At 43.1% G+C, this 21,009-nt stretch overlaps 1 long non-coding RNA gene and 1 other non-coding gene across 2 annotated transcripts in view; both read left to right on the top strand.

Moving 5' to 3' along the window:
• The window catches only part of LOC126281315 (uncharacterized), a 761,290-nt gene that overhangs the window by 646,667 nt on the left and 93,614 nt on the right, over positions 1–21,009 (top strand). The window lies entirely within an intron of this gene.
• Trnas-cga (transfer RNA serine (anticodon CGA)) lies at positions 3,684–3,756 on the top strand. Its single transcript has one exon. It is a non-coding gene; the product is annotated as a tRNA-Ser (tRNA).

Genomic DNA, 21,009 nt, shown 5'->3' with positions numbered 1-21,009 from the left:
AATTAGTGCAGTTGATTGAAATCGCTGACATGAATGACCAGGTGCGATGCGACGGCAAGCCGCTATGGAAACATCTTCTTTTGGTTGCTTATTTTATGCGCGAACTAATTCGATGCTACAGTTATCGCTATCGCCTTTGTCCCGCATTGTGCGCGTGGTTGGCGTTGTTAAATCGGATCTGGCGTGTTAATGTTAAGGGCTGGCCGGACGCCCTTCCTGCCGCCACCCCGTACCCCCCTGGGACAGAATCAGAGTACCCCATCTGTCTGCGTCCAATGTAAATCATGAAAAAGTGCGGATGTGTTTCAAATGTCTGTGAGTCGTGTAACTGAGGCGGGACCTGGGGATCAGCCCGGCATTCACCTAGAGCGATGTGGAAAACCGCCTAAAAACCACACGCAGGTTGGTCGGCACACCGGCCCTTGTCGTTAATCCGGCGGGCGGATTCGATCCGGGCCGGCGCGCCTACCAGAGTCCAGGACGCAGCGCATTAGCGCTCTCGGCTAACCTGGCGGGTAATTTGATGCTACCTTACGGACCGGATAATTTGTCTAAGTTCTCTGACAGGCCTTCATGCTTCTGCAGCTATTTCACGGCGTGTGTTACGAATCGAAACTTGAAAAAGATACTCTAAACATGTATCATTTCTTTGTTTGTCTTGTACTTTCGCGGCTTTTGTTGTCCAAAACTCAGGAGGTATATATGAATTACACTGCATAGCCACATAAGCTAACCAAATCGGACAAAACGTTATTCATCACCTGGAAAAATCGTGTTATTACCATGCAACACTGCCTCTAGCTATCATACTGAAATTTTAAGAGGGAATGACTGTGGATGCACCACAAAATAAAAATATTTAGAAAGGTCTTTTTCACCATCAGTGATTATCTGTTTTCTCACTGCCGGCCGGTGTGGCCGAGCGGTTCTAGGCGCTTTAGTCTGGAACCGTGCGACCGCTACAGTTGCAGGTTCGAATCCTGCCTCGGGCATGGATGTGTGTGATGTCCTTAGGTTACTTAGGTTGAAGTAGTTCTGAGTTCTAGGGTAGTGGTGACCTCAGATGTTAAGTCCCACAGTTCTCTGAACCATTTGAATATCATTTCTTAATTTTTTATTGTTGTCTATCTAATTCAACTAGGGAGTGGCAATCTAAAAGCTACACTGCACAAGAGTGTTAAAGTAATTGTCTCCATTTGCGACGCTTCTGATTGACATTTTGCCCAAAGATACGTACAACATTCCACCGTAATGGTGTAGAAGCATGGACGCTTCACACCATGGGAAGATCTTCACAGCCCCGCTTAGCGACATTTCGTCTCTACTTTTGAAGAGGTCAGTACTGCAATGCCCACCATTGGAATCACGCGGTATTCTTATAGGTGGCTGAGGAAATCATTTCACACACAACGCTCGGAATCGATACGAGAAGGCCTCAGCAGGTGCTGTGTAAAGTGCGTCAATGAAACCACACCTTCCCTTGAGCCGCTAGTTCCTACGCATTTCACGACCGAAAACGATAGTTTCCAGTGCCATGAGTAACAGGAGAATGTTCGTGGCAACGTTCGAAACTACTTACAACTTCCGGACGATTCAACCCTTTCGTAAGGATATCTTGGGGCTGCAGCTTCACTGGACGTCATCTGACCTAACGACCGCAAATTTTGCTTTGGTATACAGTGTAGAACCATTAGAGACCGTTCAAAACCATTCGACAGCCCTTAGATGCGGCATGGGTGCACTCAGGCAGTAAAGCAGCAGCGGAGTGCGTCTTAGGTGAATATGCGTCGAAGTATCTGTACAGGTACATCTTTAAAGTCCGCAAGATAGTGCGCGCGGGGCACCGAAGGTTTTGCCGAAATTTAGGAGCCTGAGAGGGATTCCTTGCCATTTTATTCACGCAGGTGTCAATTCCGCACCTGCATGTGATGACACCACAAAAGGCCACGAAAGAGGCCACTAGTTCTGCTGCTGCACTTCAAATTTCGTAGAATGGTTTAGAAGAGCCCCTAGTGCTTCCATACTGAACACCAGAGCAAAAACTGCGGTCGCTCAAACCTCCAAATTGGTCAGACAACGTTCTCTGATGTTGCAGCCCCACGATGCCCTTATAGAAGGGTTTAATCGTCCGGAGGTGTTCTGTTGTTCATCTCTCTGCAGACTGTCGTTTTCGACTGCAAAGTGTGTGGGAATGAGCGTCCCAAAGGAAGGAGAGTGTTATTGAATCCATTCTTGTCGCCTCGTGAGGCCTTCTCGTGTCGATTCTGAGCAGCAATGAATCTGAAAGGGTTTCCTTGGCCACCCATAAGGAAACTGCCAAATTTCTGCAGTTCTGGCCTCCATTGTCGAGTTGTCTAAAGAAGAGGTCCTGTGACTAGGGCCTCCCGTCGGGTAGACCGTTCGCCGGCTGCAAGTCTTTCTATTTGACACCACTTCGGCGGCTTGCGCGTCGATGGGGATGAAATGATGATGATTAGGACAACACAACACCCAGTCCCTAAGCGGAGAAAATCTCCGACTCAGCCGAGAATCGAACCCGGCCCCTTAGGATTGACAGTCTGTCACGCTGACCACTCAGCTACCGGGGTCGAAATGCGACGAAGTCGGGAGAGGGGGATTTGAAGGGAGCCGTGCGGACATTCCCATCGACTGACACGTCTACGATGGCGTTGGGCGGAATTGTGGTGAAACTTGGTGCCAATGTGACAACATTACCCCACCTTACAGCGCATATGAACTTACAGCTCTGGCCTTTTTTCGCAGGTGTTTTGAAGCGTCGCAGAGCCCGAGGATGTCGTCACTGGTCGCCACGTCTTTGCATCATTATAGAGGAATGATGTAGGCATCCTTGAGCAAAATTTGAAACTTACGCGCCATAATAGGAGACAATTACTGGGTTCGAAAACGTGATCCTTTTGTGCAGTTTATTTCAACTTCGCATGAGATCCTTTGTCCATTTTTTATTTCCCTTAACTCATTTAGCGAAGCTACAAAGTGGACTGTGTATGCCAAGTGAAAATACGTTGCCATATTAGAATCAGAGACTAGATCGACGCATTTCACCAACTCTGAGTTTATTAAGACTCTTCCTCTCCCAGGTCTGTAGTTATTCTATCAGTGTGTTTTGAGGCTAACACCGCTTAGAAAATGGATTAACCGGGGGGTACGACGCACCGACAGTCTCACGGTTGAAACTTCCTGGCAGATTAAAACTGTGTGCTGGGCCGAGACTCGAACTCGGGACCTTTGCCTTTCGCGGGCAAGTGCTCTGCCAAATGAACTACCCAAGCACGACTCACGTCCCGTCCTCACAGCTTTAATTGCGGCAGTACCTCGTCTCCTACCTTCCAAACTTCGCAGAAGCTCTCCTGCAAACCTTGCACAAGTAGCACTCCTCAGATGGTAGAGCACTTGCTCGCGAAAGGCAAAGGTCCCGAGTTCGAGTCTAGGCCCGGCACACAGTTTTAATCTGTCAGGAAGTTTCATATCAGCGCACACTCCACTGCAGAGTCAAAAAGTCATTCTGGAAACATCCCCTAGGCTGTGGCTAAGCCGTCTCCGCAGAGTTCTTTCTTCCAGGTGTGCTAGTTCTGCAAGGTATGCGAGAGAGCTTCTGCGAAGTTCGGAAGGTAGGAGACGAGGTACTGGCGAAATTGAAGCTGTGAGGACAGCGCGTGAGTCGTGCTTGGGTAGCTCAGTTGGTAGAGCACTTGCCCGCGAAAGGCAAAGGTCCCGAGTTCGAGTCTCGGTCAAGCACACAGTTTTAATCTGTCAGGAAGTTTTATATCAGCGCACAATCCGCTGCAGAGTGAAAATTTCATTCTGGAAGTCTCACGGTTGTCTCTGAGAATGGGAATTCTGAAAGAGGCAGGGATCCCGGTTCATATCTCGGGACAGCTCACAGTTTTAGTCTGATATGCAATGTGTACTTCTCGTGGAGCATGACAATTAATACTCCACACATGCTTGCACGGGCTATGCACGCCGAGGAAACCTGCAGTTGAGTACAACGTGGTAATGAAATGCACTAAAGCACGCAAGTGAACTTCTGATTACCAGCGTGCCACTTCGTTCAGGTTTATAACTAATCTATTTGACGAGACGTGAGGGTCACACTCCTGTGTATCAGTTATTATCTGTGAGTGTGAAAATAATTTGCATGTTGTTATTTTCTTACTAATTTTAATGTATTAGGGAAGATAAGTTCTGAAAACACTGTCATCGATTTAGCCGTGGACCAAACACTGAGCAGTTTTACATTTCAGCATATTTTGATTACATTCCTGAAACTGGTGTACATATTCCTTCCATTTGATATTCTTGTAAACGCTAAACTCAAGATAATGTTTTATAGTTAATAAATGCGACTATTATCGATTAGGTTTTCAAGATGCATGAACAATAAATTATAATCCAGAAAAAAATAGCTTTCCAAAGTGGGCTTCACAAATTACACAGTACTTAAAATAGCTCTGCAGCGTGAGACCAACAACGAAAAGCGATAATCACAAAACCCCCGGTCACAGCTTTAAGGCACCAAAATTATATCATCTTAGCCAAGAAATGGAATTGCGCAAAGTGAAAACAAAACCGTACCAAAAATGTTTATGCTACTGGCAGGATATTTAATCGACACGTAAAGCATGTAATTTACTTATTAACCAATGACCCTAAAGCAAAATAATTACGTCGTGTTGTTACTAACGAAACAGTAAGCGTAGACTTTAGAAAGTTATTGAAACTTCCTACAGAATGGATGCTGAGCTATCGCACGCAAAAGTAACCCATTTATACAATACTTTATTAGAATTATAAATGAAGTAAAACGCTGTTAAGACGTTATCACTTAATAAGAGAAATGAACTACACAGAAACATTATACTGACAGTACTGTCGAATTGACCTCTAAGTGGAATACATCTCATGTGAATGTGCGGTCTGTTAATGAAATTGTTCATAAAAATGAAACTTTGCAAAGAGGAGAGTCTCATTACTGTGTAACTATATGCGTTTTGCCTTCATATGGAATTTTACATTTCCTGGATTATTCGGTTATTCGCAGCTGAAGCATAGGTTGTTTTGCCACTCCGTTGAAAATGATTAATTTGCATCTTCCATTCGTGTGGTGATAGAGGGAGAGAGAGTTATTGGGGCGTTTTATGTGGAGTATACTGCACTGTAGAGACATAATCATTTAAAAAATGTTGGAACTCAGTTCTCTTCATGATCATTAAATCATGTGAAATGTGTTCCATAGCTGCCTATCGTTAACTGTTTAAGAAATCGATAAGCTATTACAAACTCATTTATTGGTCACAGAATCGGTAATTCATTTCGCACACAAAATTGAAAAGCTGAAATGAACCTCATTATAAATTTACGAACAGACACGTAATTTGCGTTTGACCAGCGCCTATAAAAATACGTGCATCGAACACGGACGTTCGCTTTAGCACCAGACTGAGCAGATACGAACTAAACCTTAGAACACCCAACGGAAGTCAGTTGACCCCTTAGCTTTTTATCGCATTTTAAGCATTTTCTTTAACAAAATAGATTTATTTTATTTACTCGTTCGGCACTCACAAAGGAATTCATCACAAAAAGTATTAACTAAAATATTTCGATAGTTCTATACTGAGTTACAATATCTGTGACATATGTACTTTTAATGGTACATAACATTAAAAATATTCTTGAGCCACAACTCCTGCACTTCTCACACAGACTTACGAAGCAGACAGGTGCTAGAGCTGAAGTCCTTAATGTGCTTGCTCCACAACACCATGTCGTTCCAGACAGTTTAGACGGGACGGTATTAAGGGATCTGTATCTTCTAGATGTGAATTATACGTCGTTCTCACGTAGGATGCGTTGGCCATTCACAGAGAGTTGTAGTTTTCTATTTGTGTCTCTGACACTAAGGTGCGTTATTGTGATGCTCGTTTGGTTGTGGTCGTTAAAATTTTTGCTTTGATACGCGGTGGCCAGTTCGTCCGCGTACACAAATTTACGGGGTTTCGTGTCTGGCACGTAACATTATTTCGTATTTTTAATATTGCTATTGTTATTTTTAGATGTATGAGAATTACGTGGGCGCACTTTTATCTGACCTTGTTAAATTCTATTGGTTTATGTTACACTACACCAAAATATGTGTCACTATATTAGAGGTACATACTCGCGAAATTGCTTACATTTTCATTGTTTGTGTTTTACATCATATAACTTTAGGTGACAGTCATTATTATATAGAGTTGCTTACCTGTTCACTAATTACACTTTTATCATGTAACATATGAGCAGCGGTTTACAAGACACTTCTGTATGGAGAACTCTGTATATTCAGAGAATCTCAGTTATGCTGTTTGGATACAATTCTGCTGAGATATGAACCAAATGTAAGTTTTTTAAATGTAAGACAGTCATCCCCAATTTTGTTTTTCTCGCACAGTCCAACTCAGAAACGTCTTAGCTTAGCACCTTTAGGTGTTCCTTCTGCTCCGTCGGCAGTCAAAATAAATAGTGTCTGTAGTTGCTGAGGGCCCAGAACTCCTGATTTGTATCAGCAGTGCTTCTACTTCTTCAATATGAAGGACTGTCGACAGATGGTAGTTACAGATATTCACTTGTACAACGTGTGGGCATTGATCATAGACAGATCTAGAATGTTATAGGAAACATGTACCGGCTGGCGCTTTGTCACGCCTCTTACGCTATATTAACGTGAAGTTTGATCTATCATATCTACGCCAAAATTTGAGTTATTCTAAATATTTATTCTGCACTTTCCTTTTGTGGAGCCTCATTGACTGTTACACTGGAGTACATAGAACTAGGAATAAGAAAATTTTTATTAGCCTTCCCTTTTCTAAGATGTTAGAGTAATGTCATCAACCTTATAAACCACACCTGAATGAAATCTTTGTTGTCATTTTCCCACAGATGGGTTCAAGTCCTTTCTGATACTGTTTAAAAAGTGCCAGCAATGATTGTATCCCTCTTTTTCTACTCTTCTGCCAGCTCGAGAGAATTGAAAAGCTGTGTGATGTAATATTTCTTCCCTTTCGCAAATAAGGTTCCATGAGATGCAGCGTAATATGCTCTTCCAGTCCAATACCCGCAGGTTCTCGTTTCGTCTCTTCCAAATTAGGAAAACCATTCAGATTATATTTAACTTCAGCGTCTGTGAACAAAGAATACTTAATGTCGTTCTTATCAGATTTGGCACTCGTGTACTGTGAGTGAAAGGACATCGTCATTTTGTCGTATATAACTGCTCATTTACAGTTAGGAACATGCGATGCTGTTATCTATAAACATATATCAGATTTCAGATGCCAAAAAAAAAGTGCTTGCTTCTTTAGATTGGCATCCGGTAGCTCTGATGTCAAAGAGAAGAAATCGCATGATGTCTAAAACTTTATCTCTCACCGTCGTTTGAATAAGGAAACGTCCCCACTGAAGACTCCACCATCTCTTACACACAGACGCCATGCACCATACGCCCCTCGAGCCTACACTATGGCTATAAATGCTTCCAACTCCTCCAGATTCAAGTTCACAAACTATCATCGAGTACAACGAGTGCTTCTGTTTCAGTGATTTTTTTTTCACCTTGTACCATATATTTTCTGTAACGAATAGGCCGGGCATTCCTCCCCAACAGTACGCTTTGCATGTCCTGTAGGTGCAGTAATCTCTCGAATAACATTTGCTGACCCTTCCTGTATTTCGTACGTGCAGTGTGCGTCCATGTCGTTCTATGAGTCCCAAACTCTTTGTAACCTATGTCAGCTGACCTTTCAGCATTTTGCACTATAAAATCTGCAAAATACAGATATTATGAAAAAAATGAACGTAAAGAATATCAAAATAAAATTTATAAATGAATTACAAGATGCAGAAAGGACACATCTAACAAATGTGAATTTTTCAGTGGACACAAAAAACTTCATAGATAGTTTGAAAGTCAAAATTTGCCCATGAAACTTTTCTGCAGCTCTGCAACCGTGTATTGTCATTATACTGAAAGAAAGCTAGTATGACATGTGGCATGTAGGCAATTATTTGCATTATATGTATTCCACATGAAATCATAGGGATTTTAAAAAATGACATTAAATAATTAACTGCCCGAAAAACTTTATTGCGCTATTTCACATGATAGTATTAGGAATTGAGCAAAGCGAAGAAGAACCTTCAGAAAAACACATGAATAGAGTATTTGCAGGTAGCGTTTCTTCTTATCCGTCGTCTCGTGTTCTTCTTCTTCTTCTTCTTCTTCTGTGCATGTTGCGGTCCATTTGAAAATTGTCTTATAAGATCCACTCTATCCTGCAGGAATATGTTACACAAGTTTTCACAGATCCTTCACTTTCTTTGTCGTTGCTGGAATACTACCAGTGATGTACGCTTTCTCATGAGCTAGACTCGGAGGGATATCGTAGCATTTAAGAGAAAAGTGTGCTAGGCTAGTCCATCAGCATACTCGAAACAACACTCTTCCCTTTCATATCTGATTTGTATTCAAGTGTGTAATTGAAAAGTAATTTTTTTTAAGAATACCTATTCCTGCTGTTTCCTCTGGGAGACCTATCTAACCTCCCAGTATTCTTGCACTGTGTATATTCTCTCATCCTTCCTGTTGAGCCGTTTAATAGCCTCAAAGTCTCTGTCGCAGGGTAGAATCGAAGGTCGCCGACAGAGAAATAGTGGGTTATAGTTTCCAACGCATTTGCCTCAATAAAACAATCCAGTATATCATTTATATTTTGCCCAGGACGTGCGTCGATGAACAATGTTAGATGCTGAACATCATGCTCTTGATTATTTTGTCGAATGTAGTCCAACAAAGAGCTACATACTTCTTCAGGAGTTCTCTTGCCACTTACTTGTTGGTAAACATATAATAGGAACAATGAGAAAAAAAATCAGTGACGGCACCAATGCGTTCAAGCCTACCATAACAAAACTTCACCATTCCCTACTTTGGTGAAAGGGAAAAGCTGTGCTATACATATCCCTTCTGCTTCTTTCAAGTTAATAAAGAACCAGCGACATCATGTTGCATTGCGTATATGTGTGACCCTTCTGTACAGTGCATAGTTACACTCCAGCTATCGCTTGATGCAAAGAAACGGAATTTTAAATTTTGGTTGATATGTCCATTCCTGCACCTTGTAGTTCAAATACAGATTACACAGTAAACGTGAATAATATAAAAATAAACTTTCTAGAATCGTTCTAATTGTAATATTTTAGTCACCTGTTCCTCTCCGTCTACGACGAGTACCAGTATGTGCAGGTCGCAAACCAATACCGGTTGGTCATTATTATCGCTGTTCTATAATGAATCGTTACTTGAATGTGCAGGAAGATTGTACCGACTGCCCGATGTGTCACTTTTGTCATGCTAGCACTGAAATTATTCTGCTTCCGATTGACTTGGGGATATGTGAAGAGCTTCCATAGTTTCAGCTACAGGAATGCCACGACTGCGATGACGTCCCATTACCGTCACCAGATGAAATCTTAGTGACAACACACAGACGCGCAAAATTTGTCACATGCAGCATTGAAGTCTATCACTGCTGCCTAACAAAAGCACTAAATAAACCGAGTAAAATACATGTCAGTTAATCACCATTGGTAACCAATGTTAAATGTGTACTTACCTTAAAATTTGTAGTTACTATTAAGCAAATTAAACCTTCTCTAGAACAATTAAAAGTCATTAAAACACAGCAATAGACTATTTTAACATAGAAGAAACTCGCAGCTTAAAACAAAAAAAAATAGTCATTTACCTCCTAAGGGCGTTGTGAAGCCATAGGCGCCACGAAACATGTTAAATACGCACTTACTAAGCATAGTTTTCATGTTCCCATTGCCACTATTCTTATTTACTTGGAATCGTCTTCTTTTGTTCCGCGCTCTATATTGTGACACAGGATTCAAACAATGAGTCCTTACGCAACAAATTAGAAAAAATAGGAGAGGCTAGCCCATTTCTTGCACAGGCTGCCTTATGTAAGTTAATTGGTGCTGGCTGACAAAAAGATTATGTGAAAACACATTGTTTAGTGTGCAGTTCTGTGATCTATTACAAATGGTTCAAATGGCTATGAGCACTATGGGACTTAACATCTGAGGTCATCAGTCCCCCAGAACTTAGAACTACTTAAACCTAACTAACCTAAGGACATCACACATATCCATGCCTGAGGCAGGATTCGAACCTGCGACCGTAGCGGTCTTGCGGTTCCAGACTGAAGCGCCTAAAACCGCTCGGCCACACCAGCCAGCGATATATTGCAGTGCAGGGTAATGCGTGACATTAAATTACATGTTGTTGACGAAGGTTAACTGGTGAGTGTTCTTCAGATGCTACGTCCTCTGCGTTCCAGTAGGCGTTTCGCTGCAGCCACATGCAGCCAAGTCTGAGTAGTGCCAGTTTTAAATTAAAGGTTTAACCAATATTTAGCTCTCGTAGGTAGGCTCTGTTAGTTGAGTAAAGCTGGAGCGCCAAGACAGCCTGATGCGACAGTTGTAAGAAAGTGTAACTCATGGATAGAGGAGACCGCATACAGAAAAGCTGTGCAATCCATTCTTGAGTACTGCTTGAGTGATTGGGTGCTGACCAGCTCCAATTAAGGGAAGATAACGAAGCATTTCAGAGGTGGTGCTGGTAAATTTGTTACCAGCAGGTTCCATCGAGACGCCAGTATTACGGAAATGCTCCGTGTGAACGCAAATGAAACTTCCTGGAAAGGAGAAGACCTTGTCTTTGTGAAAGACTATTGAGAAAGTTTATGGAACATCTCGCGTAAGCACTGCGAAAAGAAGATAAGAGAAATCAGGGCTTGCATGGAAGTATACAGACAGTTGTTGTTCCCTCTCTCCATTTCCGAGTGGAACAGAAAAGAGAATTTCCAGCAGTGGTACAGAGTACCGTTCGCCAGTCACCATATCGTGGTTTGCAAGGTATTTATGCAGACGTAGTCTTTTTTTTTTTAGAATGCTGCAACTAATTTAGACAGGTAGTAAAGCAACTGTCAACTTTTCTCACGTGAAATTTCTCGCACTCTCTGTCTTGAGCTTGGCTGCGGCTAGAACGTATTCAGTGTATGTTATGTCCGCACTATAACACAACAAATATTCCGTGATAACTAAATTTATTTGACCTTCTGTCACTCAAAACAAAACTGAAGTTCGACTACACAACACTTCACTGACTGTAGCGCCAAGGAGAAATCAAAGTCACTAGTAGAGAATACAAGTCCAAACCACTGCCAACCAGTCGATACCGACGCGTCGCAAGTTTCCAGCCAGGGAGGCCACAGTACGGTTCTGTCGTCGTGAATCCAGCAGCCGGGTAGTAACACAGCCATCGGCGAAGATGGAACTGGTTAAACGGGCTCAGGGAGCTCGCTTAAATCCGCAGGTCCGGCCAATCAGAGTGTTGGCAGATGGCGCCCTTATACGGTTGCTCACTGTGGTGGGAAGGGCAGCGCCGCCAGGGTAATCCGTATCGATAGTGGTGTGTACGCTGTCGCTAACCCCGCGACGACGCGTTCACTTGAGCCAGTTGTTGACATCGTGTGCGGCGCCAGCGGTCCTCGCTGTGTGCTGCGCGTGTTGTAGCACACCGCGCCGAGTTGACGGCTGCTGTGCGGCGGCCGATGCGACAGTGTAAGGTTGTCTTGATGTCACTGCGATACTCGGGGAAATATACTATGCAATAAAAAATACCCAAACACCTATTAATGAATATTAAGATGGGGTGTGTCCACCTTTCCGGTTTGTGACGGCTCGATTCTGATGGTGGACACTTTGAATGAGGCGTCTGGATGTCTGCGGAGGAATGACAGGCGATTTTTCCTTAAGGGCCCAAATCCAGAGAAAGTAGTGATGATGCATAGTGAGACTGACGTTCTAACTCATCGCAAAGGTGTTCCATTAGGTTCAGGTTTGAACTCTGGGCAGGCCGTACCCTTTCGCTGCGACCGCTACGGTCGCAGGTTCGAATCCTGCCTCGGGCATGGATGTGTGCGATGTCCTTAGGTTAGTTACGTTTAAGTAGTCCTAACTTCTAGGGGACTTATGACCTCAGCAGTTAAGTCCCATAGTGCTCAGAGCCATTTGAACCATTTTTTTAGGAGCAGCAGCTCGTGCACTGTACCACATTCGTTTTAACTCTCTCGGTGCTAGCTGGACTACTGACAGCACTTTGGAGCTCACGAGTGATTCCTTCCGCCAATTTCATACGATTTTTACAACCACCCTCCGCAATGATCGATAGCTCCTGTCCGCCAGTGGATGAGGTCTGCCTGGCCTCGGTCTACCTGTGGTTGTTGCTTCACGATTCCACTTCAAAATGGCATCACGAACAATCGATTTGCTCAGCTTTAGAACGGTTGAAATGTCCCTGATGGATTTGTTACCCAGGTGACTTCCAATGGCTAGTCCACTTTCGAAGTCACTGACCTCTCCTGGCCGACCCAGTCGGCTGTTATTGCTTCTCCACTGCCAACACAACAATCCTCGCCTCACCTTTTACTGGCGAGTCCGGCTCGCTATCTAGAGGCCTACTTTACATTGCATAGGGGTGTCCAGATACTTTTGATGAGCCTCTGTGATTCCTCCTTTTTTCCCCGTCTGCGAATACATTTACCCTGGGAGACGCTCGCGACGTTGCGAGCCGCCTCGCCAGACTGCGCTGGTGTCGTTGTTTACCTCCGTGTTGCGACTCCCCCACCGGCTGCGCCTCGCCGCTGCACGCCATCACCACTCGACGCTAACGTGATTAGGGACTCGGCGTCCTGTTAACGCCATAATGGGGTGCGAAGCGCCACGACACGATCCGACCCCGCCTCTCGGCGCGCGTCTCGCAACCCCACGTCTGGCCCGACTCCGGCGCGCAGTTTTCTCCTATAATGAGATCCCTCGAGTAGAGAAGCTTTCCGTGTAACGCGCAGCCCAAGTCTGCACCTATACACATATACCTTGCAAACAGCTGTACAGAGTGTGGTTGCCATTGTCGCAAGTACGAGGGCATTTCGAAAAGTAAAGATACACTGGCTCGCAGTCCTTAAATAGAACATTTATTTACATAACGTCAGTCACATCTTATTAACTGGATTATTTGTTATTTTTCGACATAATCACCCCCGTTATACAAACATTTGTTAATTCGGTGCACAAGCTTTTGTACCCCACAGTCATAAAAGGTTGCCGCCTGTTGTCGGAACAACTTTTCAACTTCATCTTTGATCTCTTCGTGGTCGTGGGATGATTTTCCACCAAGATTGACTTCAGGTAACGGAAGACATGGAAGTCGGTGGGCGCAAGGTCCGGGCAGCATGGCGGATGGTCCAATACGTCCCATTTCAATTGTCTGAGTAGTGCTTTGGTTACGAGCGCTGTGTGAGGCCGAGCGTTGTCACGAAGCAGGCGGACTCCACTTGTCAGCATTCCCCTGCGTCTGTTTTGAATTGCCCTTCGAAGACGTTTTAAAGTCTGGCAATATGCAGCAGCATTAATTGTTGTTCCAGGAGGCATAAGTTCCAACGGAATTGTCTGTCCCAAAAAACAGAAGCCATGATTTTCTTCGCTGAAATCGACGTTTCTCATTTCTTGGCTTTTGGTGAATTCTAATGGTGCCATTGCATTGATTGTTCCTTGGATTCAAGTGTATGGTGATAAACCCACGTCTCTTCACCTGTCACAATGTGATCAAGGAACTCATCACCTGCTTCGGCATAGCGTGTTAGGGCGTCGAGCGCAAAGCCCATCCTTTTCTTTAGTGTTCTTCCGTTAACAGTTTTGGAACCCAGCGCGCACACAATTTCCTTTACCCTAACGTGACAGTCACAACGTCATAAACAGCTGTCATTGACACGTCCGGTATGATCTGATGCAATTCTTTCAATGTGAGACGTCTATTCGCACGAATTGCTTCCTCCGTTCTCCGAAGACGGGCATCAGAGATCACAGATGGCCGACCTGTTCTTTGTTCGTCATGAACATCGGTCCTACCTTTAGAGAAATGACGACACCATTTCGTTACATTTTGTCGATTCATAATGTTCCCATAAACAGAAACAATTTCTTTGTGAATATCCGCTGCTCGCTGCCCTTTTGCAAGAAGAAAGCGGAGCGCACTTCGCATTTGACGGGATTCTGAATCGACGCAGTCATTTTGAACACGACCTACTCCAACCAGAAGCAACGTTCAACTACCGAACAACCGCGAGGAGAAAGCTGACGGTTCAAGGTTAACACCAGTGTTGCCAACTTGCTCGCCAAAACTGTTCTGTTCCTCTGGCGTACGGTGTATCTTTACTTTCCGAAATACTTTCGTACTTCCCGTTCCATTCTGGTATGAAGTCACGAAAAACTGATTATTTCAGTGTCGTCGTGCGTGTCGTACTTAATCTAATCTCGTCTCCATGCTCAGCGATACTCCGGGAGCTGTAGAATATTCCAAGAATCCTTCGTTAATAGCGTCCTCGAGCCACTGCCAGTTCACAGCTTTCGTCATTTCCCATGACGCTCTCGCGCGAGTCAAACACACCTGTGACTTGGGCTTCTCTGTATAAGTTCTACAGGTAAATACCCTATTAGTCCTATACGTTGCGAGTCCCGCACCCTTGAGTAATATTGTAGCATGCGTAGCGCAAGTGTTTTGTAACCAAGATCCTTAGTAGAGTGCCTGCATTTCTGTAGCATTCTCCTAATTAAGGGGAGTCTGCCCTCCGCTTTACCCACGACTGCGCCTATGTGACCATTCCGTATCATATCCCTACAATTCGTTGCACCAAAGTACTAGCACGATTCGATCGATTCCAGTTGTGACTCACTGATGTTGTACTCATAGGATATTACATCTTTTCGCTTTGTGAAGTGCAAAATTTTAGATTTCTGTACACTTGAAGTAAGTTGGCAGTCTCTGCACCACCTTGAATACTTCTCAAAATCTGTTTGAATACCTGTGCACCTTTTTTGAGACAGCTTCGTTATATGCAAGTGCATCATCTGTGAAACGTCTGTTAGTATTAATACTGTCTGAAAGGTCATTAATATGAACAACAATGTACGACCCTGGCGCACACCTGAAGTGACTTCTACAATTGTCGATCAGTCTCCATTCCAGACAACATGCTGCTTCTTCCCTATCAAGAATACGTCAATATAGTCACAAACTTCGGTTGATGCTCCACACGACCGTACTTTCTAGACTTCTCGTGGCTGCGGTACTAAGTCAAATACTTTTTGGGAGTCAAGAAAAACTCGATCTTCCTGACCACCTTGATCGATGGCTCTTAACTTGCCAATTGAAAAATGTGCGGCCGGCCGGTGCGGCCGAGCGGTTCTAGGCGCTACAGTCTGTAACCGCGCGACCTCTTACGGTCGCACGTTCTTATCCTGCCTCGGGCACGGATGTGTGTGATGTCTTAGGTTAGCTAGGTTTATGTAGTTCTAAGTTCTAGGGGAATGATGATCTCAGAAGTTAAGTCCCATAGTGCTCCGAGCATTTTGAACCATTTGTAAAATGTGCGAGTTGTGTTCCACAAGATCGAAGATTTCGGAACAAATGGACGTCAAGGATATACGGTAATTTCGTGGATCACTGCTATCGCCCTTCTTGTAGACTGGTGAGCACAGTGTTTTATTCGAGGAATCCACAGTATTTTTAACATTGTCAGCTGTTCAAAAGCGGTATTACGAAACTATACATTGTCATTCGTAAGTATCTGTGGGGTCCCGTAGATGACAGATTTAAAGTACAAAACACAGTGAAAATAGACATTTATCAAAGGACAGACCATATCTCCAAGTTTTTAACTCACATCACAGATACCCAATGTGGGCACCATTCCTGAGATGTCTAACGTCTATACGTGCGTCTCGTTCATTGGAGCCGCTCCTCAGGAAAGTGGTACAGCAGCCCGTCATGGAAATCTGTTAATTGGGTTGCCTATCTCGATGCGTGAACTAATTCGGTGGGATAATACGAAGCGGATTATTTGACTATACGTTGGTCCTTTTTTAGTAAATTGGGCTCAAATCTGGTACTTGTTTTGAACATCTGCCATTTTTTCTACGAACAACATGGCCAGCTCACTGTCATTTCAAGGTATTCACTCTTTCCATTATATCGCTAACATTTGTTGTCCGTCTGATATCAACTGTTTTATTCCCTTCTTTGTGTAGTCCATCTTCGATCTTTCCATTCATTTTGGAATGCTATTAGTTCTCTAACAAAGAATTTGATTAATGTCTCCGTCCCACAACCATAAGTTATTATCGGAGGTACACATTGGTCAACAACTGTTTTCTTCAGCTCACGCAACAACTTAGACCTCAAACCCGAAGAGTATCTTACAGAAGCTCGCCTGTCTAATTTAATAAGTCGCAATATCTCGGGTTTACTACTCCTTTCATAATTGGAAGTTGATCCAGATAGACAAATTATGTGAATCTTTGTAGATGCGTTCTTCTAACAGATAGATTTCCCTCCGATGTTCATTCATCGTCATCATCTTCGTTTTATCATGCTTCATTTTTAGACGAACTCCGGAGGAGACCACACGTTCCCTTACCACTATGTGAAGTTCTCCTTCTGTACGTTGCAAACAGGACAATGTCGTCACCTTGTTTTACACATTTTACAATGGGAAATTCATTGGTTTCCGACATTTCCAACGTTGTGGAGGATTTTTATGTTATTAGAACTTTAATATTACCATGTTATATTTCTTCTTTTATATAAACAGACGCCTGACCAAATTCCGTTTCCTGCGTTTCGTGCCAGAACCTTTTATTTGGCTCTAGTAGAAATCTCGAAGCCAGAGTTGTCGAACAGCAGAAGTTATTCCAATCACTTTCTTTATGGTTTTGGAACAGCAACAGCTCTGTTTCGATTATCTCCAGCAACGTTGAATCGATAGCTTTAATACAATTCTTCTGACAAGGCACTGCCTCTCGAAGTAGTCGGTAACACTGCACCAGCTGCAGAGGCACTTATATCAAACCGGAAAATATGTCTGAACCACCTCCAAATGTTTGTCACCTGAGTTCATGTTCGTACAGTAGATGTACTGAGATATCTCGTAATTATTATGTTAACAGAAATACTTAGTGACTTCCTGTTTTGTTAGATTTATTCTACAGGGTTACTTGCAGTATACAGAAAATGTAATTGTGAAAACTGGATATATCAGCGAAGTGTATCGATATTGCCGACAAATCACTATGACGGTGCTGCTGATATATCAGCAGTGAAATGTCACTGCACCTTATCGAAGAAAAGTGAATAGAAATTCCAACATTCGCCTGGATGGATTTAGCAATCCACGAAAAACGGAAATCGGGATGGTTGAGCGGGTATTTGCAGCTCTCTGCAGTGCCGAGTACGAGAGTGGTGCCCCGATCGACTTCTCGCTCGCCGTAATTGAGGTGCACGTAGTCACAGTTCACTCACTCTCTACCGCACTACGTCCAGTAACTGTTACTAAGCCGGATGGCACTGTATGCCTTTGACGCTGAGCTTTATTCGTTTTCCTTGTCAGGTGTTTTTTTTTTTTTTTTCATTGTCAGACGTAGGAATGGCTTTTTATTATGTGTACCGCGAAAAGATACGCCTCAACTGAGTACAGCGGACCTACTGCATGCAAAGAAAAAGGGCGTAATAATAACTCCTCTTAAGGTCTCACGTATTTCGTAAGGTATTTGGATTCATAAAATCTTAAACTAATTATAGCGAACAACGCATTTTCGGAATAAATGTCTTCAGAGAAGTTTTAGGACTTGTTAATTGTCTAATAAGGTCAGTATGTAATTTATGACTCATAAGTCCTACTGAACAAAAGGCAACTGTTCCCTCATTTGTTTCCAAGCTTTTGGCCACGATACGTAGAACAGTTACTGTTTAACGTGGGTCTGAGTTGTAATCCTGCGAGCTAAAAATTTCGCAATATTTTCACTCTGGAAGCAAACAAGAGGTCTGTAAGTGCCGGTCAGGAATGATGATAGATTATTTATTTATTTTTATTTTTTGTGGAAGAAACGTGTTACTCCTCTCAGAATGTAATTTGTTCCTCAATAAAAGCAACGCGAGCTCAGAAATAAACATTTCACGACGTGTACATCAGCTTAAATTAAAACACGTACATCGTGCTAAATAAAATATGAAGAAACATTAGCGAAATGGAAGTGTTAATGTAATATAATATGAATTAGGTAGGATGCAGCTTCCCATATAGTCAGTTGCGAAAACGAAAATGTGTTCTGCAAAGTAGTACGATAACCAAAAGTAGATTCGTGAAGATGGCCATTCAAATACATTTTAAAACCACCTTGCAGTTGTGACTCACTGTCATAAGAATCAGTAGACAAAAGATAAATAATACCATTGCATGTCGTTAGTTTGGCATTTTTGTCTACTTCAGAACGACGATTTATTTCTACAGACTTAATCAGTTTCGATCAAAGTTACCAGCTTCAGTAAACTTCATTGCAAGAAAACTCGCAGACTACTCTGATTAAGACAAAAGGGAAAATCTTGGAACATCTATTGTCCTGAAGCTTCAACGATAAATTTCGAATAAATTCGGTTACAAGAAATCTATTTTCTTCTCGACTAATTCGGTAGCCACCACATGCCGTCATTGAAGAAATAAGGCTAAACTTTTGTCCTCATGGAATAAGTTTTGCAAGGTGATAAATGAAGTATGGTAGTCTTATGCTGACTGGGCGTTATGGAGCAGAAATACCGTTTTCGTATTATAAAGGGTGATTTTTTCCACAGAGTGCAGTCTCCAGGGGCAGGTCGACGACAGGATACGGATGAGAAAAGGTCTAATCAACTTATGTCCGGAAAACATAGTTTCCATGCTAGAGACCATTTATTGAGCCATACGTTGCGACAGAGACTGTGGTCTAATACGCACTGCACCATGCAGCCACAGTTACACTATGCATGGTACCGTGCTTGAAGTTGTTCTGTTCCTCATACGTCATGCCCTAACGCCCTCTCCTGCCATGGTAATTGGTAATGCTGCGTCCGATTGACTTTTCTTGCCCACTGGGCTTGTACTAGGTGTGATAATAGCGTTGTACACAATGGTTTCGTATTTGAATCGAGAGCTTGCCGACATAGTGTTTACTTACGAAAAGGCAAAAGGCAACGGGCGGCGAGCAGCAAGGTTGTATCAGGAGACCCATCCCTGCCGACGACAACCACAGCATTCACTGTTTGCAGCAGTGTTTAGTTATTTGTCTGAGACAGGGTCGTTTCAGGAAGCAGGAAATAATTAAGGACGTACCCAAAATGTTCGGACACCAGACTTGGAGGAAAATGTGATCATCCATGCTATTCACAGATGAGGCCACCTTTACGCGTAGTGGTATCTTCTACTTTCGTAACAGTCATCTGTGGGGTAGTATACAGCTCCTATATGTATGGTGACAGCGAATCGTCAGCATCGGTGCAGCCGGAATGTATGAGCCGGGATGACTGGCGACCGTATTTTGGGATCAGTCTTCCTTCAACCAAAGGTAAAGACGTTACATGTACGCATATACACAAATGTTGACATCCCGAAGATGGTACAAATACATTACATTATTATTTATATGAAGATGTAATTTGCAAAAAAGTTATTGTGCACACATTAGCCGTGACCGTATTTTGTAAAATGGTTGCAGGTAAATAGGCAGGAATTTGATAGCTTCAAACATTTTACTACATGAGTTACGAAAATTCGATTAGGTACGCTACTACACGCTTGAAAACATTACCAGAATATCTTAATTTTGTCCATCGTTGGCAGTGTTGCTGCCGCGGCGTTCGTAAAAAACAATACAAACCGACTTCAGTCACAAAGACATTACACTGTTATTTATATACATGTGTGATGGGCGAAACGAATTATTTCTACAGACACCAGATGCGACTGTATGTTGTAAAATGGTTGCAGCTGAATAAGCAAGAATTTAATAGTGGCAACATTTTTACCACTAACGACCATTGATGACATTTGCATAAACAATTTCTTTTACAAATCACATCTGTGGATAAATAATAATATAACACCAGTGCGGCTAACGACAGACCGTCTCCTATTGTACGAAAGTCGCTGCGCCAACATTGACAACAATGAGCAGCGTTAAGATGTTCTGGTAGTGTTCTCAGGGGTGAAATAGCCTACGAAATTGAAAAATTAAATTTTCGTGAAGAATTAGAACCTTACATCCGACAAGGGCTTCGTTACGGAAGCTTTGTGTTTGAGCAGTCACGGGGCAGTAGCGTCGGGGCGCATGCGGCACCCTCTACCCGCAATTCCCTGCACCCCTCCCCCCCTTCCGCCCCTCCACAGCACCCCTAGTCTTTGTGGCCGTGCGTGACTCACCCCCAGCGGCGCGGTGGCTGCGGGGTGAAGAGGCCGTGTTGACACAGGGGGCGCGGTGCGCCTTCTGGCCGTCCACATCTTTTACAGCGACTCGCAAACAGAACAGCCACCCTGACGGCTGCCGGTAATACACTCCAGACTGGCTGAAACATATTTACTCTCGCGAATGACCACAAAAAAGACTTGTTGGTAAAAAATAGGACCTGACAACAATGAAATTTTATATATATATATATATATATATATATATATATATATATATATATATATATATATATATATACTGTGACGAGTTCCAGAGATGATCGAATGTCACACATTAAAAATACACTGAAGCGCCAGAGAAACTGATGTAGGCATGCATATTCAAATGTTGATATATTATGTAAACAGGCAGAATACGACGCTGCGCCTATATAAGACAACAAGCGTCTGGCGTAGTTTTTAGATCAGTTACTGCTGCTACAATGGCAAGTTATAAAGATTAATTGAGTTTGAACGTGGTGTTGGCGCACGAGCGAGGGGGACAGCATCTCCGAGGTAGTGATGAAGTGGGAATTTCTTCATACGACCATTTTACGAGTGTACAGTG

This window comes from Schistocerca gregaria, chromosome 7, assembly GCF_023897955.1.
Source record: "Schistocerca gregaria isolate iqSchGreg1 chromosome 7, iqSchGreg1.2, whole genome shotgun sequence".
Taxonomy (NCBI): Eukaryota; Metazoa; Arthropoda; class Insecta; order Orthoptera; family Acrididae; genus Schistocerca; species Schistocerca gregaria.
The sequence above is the reverse complement of the archived record's forward strand: the minus strand, read 5'-3'. Positions and strand labels throughout refer to the sequence as shown.